A 12,963-nucleotide genomic window follows, 5' to 3' on the forward strand; every position below is an offset into this window, starting at 1 on the left:
ACCATATGGTCTCTATTGCAACTACTCAATGCTGCCCTTGTTGTGCAGAAGTAGCTGCTGACAATACATAAATAATGAACACGGCATGTCCCGATAAAAATATTTGTGGACACCGAAATTTGAATTTCATGTAATTTTTCACATGTCATGAAACACTCTTCTTTTGATTTTTTTCAACCATTTGAAAGTGTAGATATCATTCCTAGCTCATAGGATATACAAAAACATATTGTGCCTGATTTAGCTTGCAAGCTGTAGTTTGCCAACCCCTGGAATAAAATGTGAATATCAGTTATATTTAAAAACTGGACTGTAGGGCACCTGGGTGGCTCAGTCGGTTAAGCATCCGACTTCGGCTCAGGTCATGATTTCACAATTCATGGGGTTGAGCCCCACTCTGGCTCTGTGCTCACAGCTAAGAGCTTGGAGCCTGCTATGGATTCTGTGTCTCCTTCTCTCTGTTCCTTCCAGACCTGTGCTCTCTGTCTCTCAAAAATAAGTAAACATTAAAAAAAATTTTTTTTTAACTGGACTGTATTTTTTTTGTTTACTGTGGTAATTATGTGAGCAGATTTTGTATATTGCTTGCATAGGCAAGATTATTTAATCATTCACCAGTCATATTGTGAGGATAAGAATTGTAGTTAGAGGTAAAATTGAATATGCTTTATGGGGTTAAGTATAATTTTATATTTCTTGTATTATGCAATGTAGATCTTCATCACATATTGTGGATTTTTAACTCATTTCTGAACTCTTTTAAGAGAATATTGGAAAAAATTGAAAAGCATTTATTGAGGAACAATTGATGAGGCGATAAGATGATGTCAACTGATTGGTGTTACAAAAAGTCACGCAATTGTGCAGAGTTGCCTGCTGCAAATTCACGCTATCTAACGTCACTTGGGCTCTCAATGCTACTTGTCAATAAAGAATGCAACTTTCTTTATTCTTTGCTTGTTAAATTTTCATTGCATTCCTCATGGCAGCTGTTTTAGATTTTCCACACTTTTCAACTTCCAATCCTATGACATTTCCTTCTAAGAGATGACCCCTGTACCTCCTGAATATGTCATCCAACATGAGCTCCAGGAACTTTTCTGCCCTTGTCCTCAGATGGCTTTGCTGTCACTCTTTCCCCATAACCTCCTATTCCTCTGTATCTGCACCTCTTTTTTTTGCTTCTTCTATCACAGCAGAAAAATGTATCTGTTCTCTTTCCATGACTAAATTGTCACTTGTGCTCTCTGTACTGTTATTTTTTTAACCTCTTTCATAAAACTGTTCAGACAGTGGTCTCCTTTGTTTCTTATGTGAGCTTCTCTCTGCCCCTTTACTGGCTCTTTCTCTTCTACCTGTAGACACGCTTTGTTCTCCCAGTCCTTAAAAACAGGGCTCATTCAGCTTTTCAGCACTGCTGTAAACTGCCAGCCAGCATCTGCTCTGATTGGCCAGTCTCCTGTTCTCACTGGGAGGTGCCTGAGCATATCACCCCTTTATCTTTGCCTTTAAACAATCAATCAACAAAATCCATATCAAAGCTCATCACCTTTTGGACCTTCTGTTTATTTAAAACTACTACTGTCCAGTTTATTTTATGGTCAACCATTTAATGTCTTGACAGTATGGTCTATACTTGCTACCTTATACTTGACTTTATTTTATTTTATTTATTGAAAAAAAAATTTTTAACATTTATTTATTTTTGAGAGACAGAGAGACAGAGTGTGAGAGGGGGAGGGGCAGAGAGAGAGAGAGGGAGATGCAGAATCCGAAGCAGGATCCAGGCTCTGAACTGTCAGCACAGAGACTGACCGTGGGGCTCGAATCCACAAACCGTGAGATCATGACCTGGGCCAAAGTCAGTCATTTAACCAACTGAACCACCCAGGTGCCCCCGACTTGACTTATTTATTTATTTATTTATTTATTTATTTATTTATTTATTTATTTTTAGTCCTTGCAGTCTGCTTTCCCTATTCTCCATTTTTTGAATCTGTTGCAAAGAACCATGAGTGAGCTCTTAGGGGATAAATACAATAATTTTTATTAATAATGATCTTCTTTCAATTCCTTAGCATTTATGCCTTAGAAGTCTTTACTTTTTGGCCTTTGGAAGAGTGTTCCCTTCTTGTCTGAGATTGTTCTTTCTCTGAAAATGTTAGTTACTCTTTTTCCTCACTGTTCAAAAATCGGCATTCTTCAAAGTCACGTACGAATCTCTCTCCTTTCCCTTCCCATTTAACACCCTACCCATCCATACTCTATCCTGTCACCTTTAAGCTGATGGTTTTCACATCTTTCTAGTCCTCTCTTTCATAAGCTCCTGTTCTTCATTGTTGGGACATTTCCACCTGGATGTCATATGAGCATCTCAAATTCATCATGCTTAAGACTGAACTTAAGATCTTTTCAATAAATTATCTCTCACTCTCGTAATTTATTTCCTGATTTTCATAAGGGAGGTTCTCTTTCTTCAGTAATGAAATCTTGGAGCCATCCATGACACATTCCTTTTTATTGTCTCCCAAAGATAATCAATCCCCAAGTCCTAACAAATTTGCCTTTGCAATATTTCTGACATCTTTTCCTTTCAGTACTTTCCCACTGCTACTACCTTAGTTTAGCCCTTAGTCACCACGTCTTTAAGAATTGGTGGTGTTCTCTTTATTGGTCTCATTTCTTACAGTTACTCTTCTCCAGTGCATTTTGAAACTTTCCTAAATCTGTGGTTTATATTACTTCCCTTTGGTTATATTACTTTAAGCCTAATTCTAATAGCAATTATGGAAGGCTTACTATGTGCTAGGGACAGTTCTAAGCAGTTTACATGGATAGACTTAATTAATCCTCACAAGAATCCTTTGAGGTGACTAGTATTATCATATAACTGTGGAGAACACTGAGCCTTACAGAGTCCAGCAACATATTTAAGGTAGGATAGCTTATGAGACACAAAGCCAGAAGTCAAACCTTGGATATGTGTGTGTGTGGGGGGGGGTGGTGTTGTGGACCTAGACTCTTTACTATGCTATAATGCCTTTGTAAATGAGTAAAGTTCTGACTCACTAATTTGGCTTTCATCTCTGTGATCTCCAAATTCTTTTAATTTTCAGAAATATCTAACACAAAACTAGTGTAACGGCTCATCTGTTCTATTCATAATTCTCATATATTTGCACTGGGCTTTTGGTTCACATAGTTTTAATTGTACTGTTTTCTTCAGCCTCATCATGCTTCCCCTTCTCTCCCACCAAACTGAAAGTCTTGAGTATAAAATATCTACATCATCTTTCAACACTTATTTAAGCACTATAGGGTCCACCTCACCCAGGAGTGACCCTTGTCTTCTGCCTACCAATACACTGGTTTTAAATACATTTGTAATTATAATGAATTTTGTCATTTAAGTTTCATATATCATACATTGGGTGGTATTTTGAGCATTGATGTTTATATGTCATCTCTTCTATGAGGCTGTAATTTCTGCATGTATTAGAACCATATTAAATGGCTGTAAAATAATTTAAATGGGTCAGATATATTTTCTGATTTTAATTTTTAAAAATCCAAAAATTCAATTGAAGAAAGAGAAAGAAAACAGTAGCTTTCCCCCCAAATGCCAAATGATCTCAGATGATGTCACAGTTTCTGGTTTTTAGTTACTGTTGGATCTTGAATACTGTTACCACAGGAATGGAGATTTTCCAATAGTTCTGAATGGATAAACAGGAACTACAATGCCAGAAATTTGGCCTCAAAGTCTGGTCTCGTGAAACTTCGGGTCCTAATACTTGAGCTTTTTCATACTTCTTGCTAAATCTTTTCAAATGTGTTCATCATTTTCTATTATCCAACTAGTTGGAACTCTGGAATATCAGTTCCAAAACCACAATCAGAATGGATGGAAACCAAATGTTATGAGACTACAAGACAATCTTCCTGACAAATAGAACTGTCAGGTTTGTGGGATTATGTGGTTGCAGCAATAAATACAGTAGGATGATAAAGAAGCCCTGTGCTAACATGATACAGGGCTATATTTTCTTCTTTTAACTACTTTAAATGCAAGTTGCTCTTGCCCTTGGAAGATGGTCTACTTGGAGGATATAGTTACAGCAAGATAAATTTTGACTCTTTTTTTTTTCCCTACAAAGGTTGAGGCTAGCCAAACTAAACCCTTTTTATTAGCCGCTCCTTGAAAACTCATATGGTTTTCTGATTTTATGTTGGCCATGAACTTCCTAAAAATAAACTCAGAATGATAACAAGAGCTACTAAGCTTGTGAAAGTCTAAATTTTCTGATAACTTTTTAATGTTTTTAATACCCAGCCAAGCATTTGTACTGCATCTCCTAAATGCATTCTTGAATGAAGTTTCTGAGTCATTCTCCCTGCTTTTGAGGTAGAATCAGCAAAACAGGCAAATTTTACATTTTACAATTTGTAGGGCAACCCAGGCCCTGTGCAGATTTCAACAAATGCTTGTCAGTTGGGCAATTTTAAGAAGCATGCTGTCTGTGATACTGATCAGTGGAAGAACACATTGTCAGAGGGAAATGGGAGCAATCCCTTTTCTATATATGGGATTCAAGTGTTTCTGTTCTGGTGTTTAGATAATTCAGATGTTGTGTTCCATCCAAGTTGCTCTGACCTGGGTTCTAATTTTTCTTTCTTTCTTTCTTTCTTTCTTTCTTTCTTTCTTTCTTCTTTCTTCTTCTTTTTTTTAGTATACTTTTTCTCTATTTCAGCATTCTATCTAGGATTCTAGCCTATAAGGCATAATATGAAAGGAAAGGTACCAATAAAGGGCTCAGAGCATTTCAAATGATGGAAAAATGATATTTTGGTGGAGATCGATATTAGAGAAGGCTTTATAAAAGAGTCAAGGCCAGGAGGAAGAAAGATGTGGGCTGATAGTAGTATACTCTGAAGTTACAAGTCAGTGTTGGATATAACTAGGTATTTAGCAAACTGAATACATAATCAGTATAATAACTTACAGGAAAATACTTAAAACCAAGTTTAAGCACACATAAATCTACATACCTCATAAAACTTCTTTAGGTGTTAGCCACTAGTTAATAGAATATATTTTCTGCCAGCTTAAAAATAGTACTCTTTTTTGGAGCATACACTAAAAAGGACTGAAGGAAAAAAAAATACCTTCCATGAATCCTTCAAACAAACTGTAAGTCAACATTGCATTGACTCAGAAAAACGTGCAAAGCAGCCATCTTGTGTGTATTTTTTGCCACATCTCTTATTAAGATTGATAACTTTTTCTAGACAGTTCAAAGGATCATAAAATTCAGTCTGTGTTTTAAATTATTTGATTGAACTCAGCCAAAATAAATGCCTTCCAAGTGATGTATGTGCAGAATTCCCTTTAAATACTTAAGAGACTCAATAGCTTACTAGATAGAACACAGTGACCAACAAAAATAAAGGTTTTGTGTAAGTGTTTCCAAGGATTTACATCTTCAAATTTAAAAGGTTCTTTAGTTATAGTCACCTAGATGTCCAAACTTCTCTCAAGGGTCAGGGATGCGCGTCTGTTGGGTGACAGTGGCCACCAGGGCTCATCATACTGACCTCAAACACTACTAGGAGTAAGAGAGGACAAAGGTTGAGGACAAACCTTGTTCAAGAGAGCTGACTAAACTATCTATATTTATGATTAAACAAGAGGACAGTACTGTAGTCCAAAACAGAAGACTAAGCAAAAGGGTGAGAATCTAGGTCAAAAAATGGAACAGTAGGCAGGGTCAAGGTAAGTAGACCAGTATAAGTCTGTGAATTGAGACGATATGCATCTGAGGATGTTTCTGTGGATACCTACCTACCTTGGGTTGGTCTGGTTTATAGACATGGAGTGAGACCAGAGAAATTACTAGTGATAAGACAAGCTGAGCAACTACCCTGTAATAGCCAGCTAGTCTCTAGTTAGACCACCGCCTCTCAGAATATCACCCTAATTTTTTAACTTAAAACTCTCCATTATCTGATTTTGATATTCCCCACCTCTGCCACTTCCTGTCTTTTAAGTTACTTTAACTAAACTATTTATACATTTCTCACCTTTTTGAGAACCTAACCCTCTGCCTTGACTTTCTTGTCTGGTAACTTCTATTCATCCAGCTCAAGCAACACTTCCCAAACCAGTCCTAGGCTGGTTTGGATAATCATTGGTGCTCCCATAAAATTTTATGTCAGTGGTCTCACATTTTGGTGTCCATCAGAATTCCCTGCAAAGCATGGAATATAGACTTCTCAGGGCCCCACCAAGAATGAACAAATCATAATCTCTGGATGCAGGACCAAAAATTGCATATGTAGCAGTTGCCAGGTGCTTCTGATACACATAAATGATTTAGGTTATATCCCTATGGTTATTGTATTTATTGTAATTATCTCTGTGTGTAACTTCCTCTCTCTCAGCTGAGCACACTTTCAGTGAAGAGTCAATGTTTTGGTCATCTTTGGATCCTTAGAATCTAATTCAAAGACTGGAACATGGTGCATACAAGTATATATTTATTGATTCAGCTAATGAATTCTTCAGTTAACAATAATCCATTTTTGAAAACTGTGTAAAAGCTTCCCATCTGGTTTAAGATTTGAGTTGCTACTCTGTGAGTAAGCACTGTCTTGTTTTTGGTCCTTCCAGCAAGGGTATATGAAAAGTGTAGTTTTTTCTGGTCACATTTCATCAGCTACTAGGGGGTAAATAATTAAAACATAGCATATATTGGCATTAGACTATTTCTGTGAAGGAAGCTGTACACATTTTTTAGTTTAGCCCAAAGGCGAGCATTAAAAGGCATACAAGAGTCAGTTGCTTAGTACACCACATTACTTTCATGTTTATCTGTCCTACTAAAAGTCCCCGAAAATTACGAAAACTTTCTAAATCACTTTATTTCAACTTGTCTTCTGTCTATATCTACTTTCTTCCTCTACATATTATTTCATTTTCTCTTCTCCCCTATCCTCTAGCTCTTTCTTTTTTTCTTAACTCTCTCTTACAGTGACAATTTCAGCAATATATTTTTAAATTAATTTTATTGAGGTATAATTTGAATATAAAACGTATCTTCAATGAATTTTGACATATGTCTGTGGTCATGGAACCACTGCCACAATCAAGGTAGAGGACATTTCTGTAAGCCCTAAATTTCCCTCATGATCCTCTTTTACTTTCTTTGCTCTCACCCTCTCAGGCCCTGGCAAACACTGATCTACTTTCTATTGTCATAGATTTGATTTCATAGAAGTGGAATTATACACCATGTACTCTTTTATGAGTGGTTATATAATGGAGCATCATGGCTTTAAGATTCATTCATGTTGCACATTTTAGTAGTTCATTCCTTTTTATTATGGATTAGTATTCCATTGTATGGATATGCTGCAATTTGTTTATTCATTCGTCCACATTTGGGTTGCTTTTCAGTTTCTGGGTATTATGAATAAAGCTACTTTGAACATTTGTACTGAAGTCTTTGTGTGGACATATGCTTTCATTTTTCTTAGGCGATTACCTGAGAGTTGGTTTGTTGGATATATGAACAGTGTAAATTTAATTTTGTAAGTAACTGCCACACTGTTCCAAAGTGGTTGTGCCATTTTATAATCTCATTAGCATTGTATGAGAGTTCCAGTTTTTCCGTGTTCCCGTTGACACTTAGTATTGTTAATCTTTATAATTTTAGTCATCTAGTAAGTGTGTGATGATATCTTATGGTTATTTATCCTGCATTTCTCTGATGTTTAATGATATTGATTATTATTTCATGTGCTTATTTGTCATTTGTATACATTTTAAGGGGTTTATTCTAATCTTTTGTCCATTTAAAATATATTTAATAATCTTATTGTGATTTGTAAGAGAGCTTTATATGTCAGCATTACATAATTTGTTTCTAATTTAAAGCTGATGTTTTTCTGTTTAATGAAAGTGGACAAATCCCTGACTAATTCAACAATTCCTGTTTTTTTGCTTATAAGTAAGTCAGGTGCGGCAATTAGCTAATTGGAAAATCTGTGGTGAGGCCAGAAACTGCTGTAAGATGCTTCTTGATAATTGTCTTTTACCTTTGCAAAAGACCTGAACCTGTCATAAATATTATTTGGTAATATAATAAAAAAATACATCAGTCAATGAATAATTTACATAAGCTGGCTCTCCCACATGGATTGAATGATTTGATAAACACTTTTGTATAGCAAATAGAAAGGGAATTTCATTATGAAAAACTAGATAACACATACATTTCTGCAGTTAAATTGGCAATATAATAATATTGACATGCGTGTAAAAATAAGTGCACATAAAGCCTGGGGGTAAGAGTTATCTCTCTGTCTTTTCAGAGTACAAACTTAAGTCACTGTGATACCTCAATCTCATCACCAATGTCTAGCTACAGTGGATTCTTGATATTTGTGGTAGTTATGTTCTGTAAAGTTGCTGTAAACACTGAATTAACACAAACATTGAATTAACTCCTAGGGGAGATAAGGAAACAAGCAAACAAATAAATTTATGTTTCTCAAACACTGTATAATCTTTAATCCTAAAAACAACTCACTCTGCTAGAATCTATTCCCTTTCTTTTACAAAAGAGAAAACAAGCTGTAGAAGTGTTAAGTGTCTTGCCTGAGGCTGAAGCTGTCTCACTAACAGGTGCCAGAGTTGGGATTCAAACTCTATCCAATGACCCCAGAGCCAGGGTTCCATATTACATTGCACTGCCCCCTACCATCTCCATCCTGTGCTCATCTCTTCATTTGAGTTAACAAGAAAGGAAAGCATAGCCTTGTTTGACCTCAGGTGGGAATGAGTGCTTTGGACAACTTAAACATTTTGCTGTTCTGAGCATGTTCGTGGATTATCACAAAAGTGATGGGAATATTGATTTGGGGGTTACAAATAAATTTTAGAAAGTAGATGAATTCACAGTTATGAGATCTTTGAAAAATGAAGATCAAATGTATATATGAGAACAGAAATGCACAGATTCACACACATACAATCATAATGCAGTTTTAGGAGGGTGGAAGTGGGGAAGAGCAGGGCACCAGTATGGTTCCAGACAATGGTCCCTGAACTCTTTTCATTCTGCCTTAAATTGGACACCAGTGAGATTTTTTCATCATTTTTTGATCTCTGACTTATATCCTGACTATGTCTAAATGACTAGTTGACTTTTTGTGGGTCAAAATGAAGCAAATCATTGGTTCTCAGAGCCACAAAATCTGGGTCATGTAAATATCTAATCATTACTTATCTTCAACATAGCCTTACATTTCAAATTAAGCAAATGTTGATAGATTTGGTCAGTCATGTTGATATAATTTGAATCACAAAGGATAGAAGAGTTTCACTAGCTTTCATATCTTTACTTTTTTTATTTCTTTATTTGAGGTCATTAAAGGTCTGTATAAGATGGTTCCAACTATTTCCATAGCTCAGTTTGAGAAATGAGGTAATGACATCTGGCAGAAACATTAGAGCTATACTAACTTTATACAACTGCTAACATTCAGAATATTATTCCAGACCACTTGGACATAGGAAGCAATTGGAAGAACTCAATGCATCACAAAATTGGAGCTGGTGAAAATTTTTCAAAGTGGAAAATCATTTAGGTATAAAATCTATTGTTTTAGATTTTCCCCCCATCCTTGTACCACTCATTTAATACTTTTAGAAAAGAGAATTATTTTGCAACAAGACTTTTTTCACTAAGTTTTTATTCTTTCTAGAATATGCTGGCTATAGTTGAATGAATGAATGAATGAATGAATGAATGAATGAATGATTTTGTTGGCTTGTTATTTTAAAAGTAAAAACATTGCCATGTCAATGTGTAAATCATAGGGAATAGAAATGCCATTTTAACCTGTAGGTTTACTATTTAATAACTTAATTTTATTTAATAAACATTTATTTAATATTTAAGGAGCATTTTTAGACACTATAGGTATGAAAATTAATAATGTGTTGTCTCTGGCTTCCAGAGATTTACATTCCAGTGCGAGGACTATAGAAACCTCTCTGTACAATGTGACAAGTGCCCTATTGGTGTCAAAAACCATGTATCTGTTATGAGCTATAGTATCAGCTAAAAACATAGGTAAAGTATCACAAAGGAGAACTTTAAAGCACTTATGAGGCATGGAATGGAAAGATGGTATATATGGGGGAGCATTTTAGAAAGGGAGCAACATTTAAAAAACACAAAAGCATAGGGGTGCTTGGGTGGCTCAGTTGGTTAAGCATCCAACTCTTGGTTTCGGCTTAGGTCATGATCTCACTGTTCCTGAGATTCACCCCTGCATCACTCTCTGCATTAATGGTGTGGAGCCTGCCTGGGCTTCTCTCTCTCCCCCTCTCTGCCTCTCTTCTGCTCTCTAAATAAATAAATAAATAAATAAATAAATAAATAAATAAAACTTTTTAAAAAGCACAAAAGCATAAAAGCTATTGTGTTTGGGATTATGCATTATAATGTAGGATATGGTACATGGGGAGGGGTTTGTGGAAGATAAAATTGGAAAAGATAAGTTGAGATAAGATTGAAAGTGGTTTTAACAGCCAAATTAAGAAGCATAAATTTAAGGCAACACAAAGACCTCAAAGATCTTCAAATTATAGTGGACCCAATCGTATTTGTATTTTGGAGCTAATTCTAATGATATTATAAGGGATAGATTTGAAATAAGGCTGCGAACAGGTAAACCAGTTTGGAGACTGTTATGTTTTTTGTAGTGGGAGAGGATTAGGACCTGAGTTATAGGGCTACTGGAGAGGAAATATACAGAAGGGAATGAATTGGAGAGAAATTGTATATGTGGAATTGTCTGGGAGCAATAATGGTAATGAAAGCCTGGAGAACCAGAGAATGTTTGAGGAGGTATTCTTGACAGAATGGAGAGAGAAAAAGCCATTTTACTGAGCAAGAGCAAGAAGATGCAGAACTACAGGTTTATTTTTGTTGTTTGTTCACTTGTTCTGATTGAGAAAGAAGGAAAGTTTTCACTTTTTTTTAAAAAAAGACAAATTTTGTTGTTATTGTTTTAAGATTGGGACAAAAAGCCCTTAGAGAATGATTTGAGTATACAGAAGAAAGAGACAAGCATCCCTACTTGTTCTCTTGTTAGCTATAGATTTGTCTAAGCCATACAGAAGGAATGTCACAGTATATGAGCAGCAGCCTAGAATCAGTAGTTCAACTGGTCTATTTGGCGCATATATTTCTATGCTATTTTATCGTGATACCTTGCTTTTGACTTTTGTTTCCTGTTTTCTCCTACCTGATTGTGGCCTACTGCACTTCCTCATCTATGACTTCTCTCTTTGAATTCTGATTACATTAATCTGATTATAGCAAGCTGAAAGAAAAAAAAATGAAATTTATTAGGAAAGTACAGGGGTGTTTCATAGAACTCACAGGCAGGCAGGGTCCGGATCTGGTCACTAAATAGCCAGGAGGATTCTTACTTAATTGACTCTGTGTATCTGCAACTTTCTTTTGTTTCTTTGCAGAATGGATTTTCTGCTCTGCAAGTATTATAGGTAGAAGATGGCAACCCACAGTACCCAAGTGTTACTTGTATGTAGTCTAATTATATGAAGAAAGACTAACTTCTTTCTCTCAGCCAGTCTTAACTAGTTGCTCCAGATTGGATCAGGGGCCCAAGCCTGCTCCAACCAACAGTGGTCAGTGGAATAGTTGCATTGTACAAGCATGACTCACAACAGATCACTGTGTGAACACATTAACTGGGGTGGTGAGAGGGATTTCTGTGTTTAAAATGTAGATGTTGGGCTGACAATACAATGGCTTACTGACACAGATATAATTCTGGACCTCCCATACCTAGCTATTAATTACTATTTAGGTATATCATTTAGCCGTTAAAATGTTAATTGTTACCTATGTAAACATTTATATGTATGATAAATTATTAGAATTTTATATCACACAATTTAATATAAAAGAAGTATTATGTATTATCTACAACTAAGCAGTAGTATTTTTAGTAATATAAGGACACTTAGCTTGCAAAGACCAGGACATCATCCCAGTTTTTCTCACTACAGACTGTACAGGAAATTCCTCATTAAATTTCTGAAAACTGCTCTCAGAACTTTTTGTAATCCTGTTACCTCTCAGTATTCAAATAGCAGGGATATTATTCTGTAGAAAATTATATGTTTTCATTGGAATAATGAGCTAAAATAGAAATTAATTACAACCTGGGATTCTAGGCTTTTCTGTAACTAAAGCATTGGAAATAAGCTTTTTATTTGGCCAAATGAACCTAAAATAATATCTGAGAGTCCCTAGTACCCTGTACTGTGGCTATGCTGCAAGGGTCAGTTAAATGACTGATGTATTAGTCCACAATAGTTGCTAATGTTTGCTAGGTCTCAGTAGGACCCCTTGAATTGAAAATGAGACCTGAATTCCAATCCAACCCCAATTCAGCTTATGTATCAGATGGTTTTAGGTATTATGGACTTCAGACTCTAATACCTCCATTATACAGTCTCTTTCATCTTGTAAAAAGTGAAGAGATTGGGAGTAGGAGGAAACTTCTGGGACAACTCAAGTTTGGGGAAGGAGACCTTGTGTTTTAATCAGGTCAGGGACACACAAGGGAAGGCCACAGGCCATTAAGTCATTTATTACAGTAAATTTGTATTTATATACAATATAAGTATGCAATAGTGTGATAAATGATGTTTGGGAAATAACTTTGCAATCTACCTAAAAAACAGGTTGGTAGATATAATTTACCTTTATAATGGAGGGACTGGTACCATATTATAGTGCCTCTTCCTTTTGTGGGAAGTCATACTTCATAATAAAGAAAAATGACAATATTATAAAATTAAGAGTCAACACATAAGTCAGTAGATATTTATACCCAATAAAGCACAGAAGAAAATCA

At 35.6% G+C, this 12,963-nt stretch overlaps 2 long non-coding RNA genes across 4 annotated transcripts in view; one reads left to right on the forward strand and one right to left on the reverse strand.

Moving 5' to 3' along the window:
* LOC111559720 overlaps window positions 1-12,963 on the forward strand; it is a 431,348-nt gene that overhangs the window by 120,229 nt on the left and 298,156 nt on the right. The gene's annotated exons all lie outside the window — the stretch shown is intronic.
* LOC123383839 overlaps window positions 10,553-12,963 on the reverse strand; it is a 28,731-nt gene continuing 26,320 nt past the window's right edge. Inside the window, exon 3 of one of the 2 annotated variants that reach the window (XR_006594111.1) lies at window positions 10,553-11,397. This is a non-coding gene — a long non-coding RNA (uncharacterized LOC123383839). Of the gene's footprint in view, window positions 11,398-12,809; window positions 12,870-12,963 lie in introns of those variants that run through there. The other variant, XR_006594112.1, reaches the window with a different exon arrangement.

Source organism: Felis catus, chromosome A1 (assembly GCF_018350175.1).
Source record: "Felis catus isolate Fca126 chromosome A1, F.catus_Fca126_mat1.0, whole genome shotgun sequence".
NCBI classification, from domain to species: Eukaryota; Metazoa; Chordata; class Mammalia; order Carnivora; family Felidae; genus Felis; species Felis catus.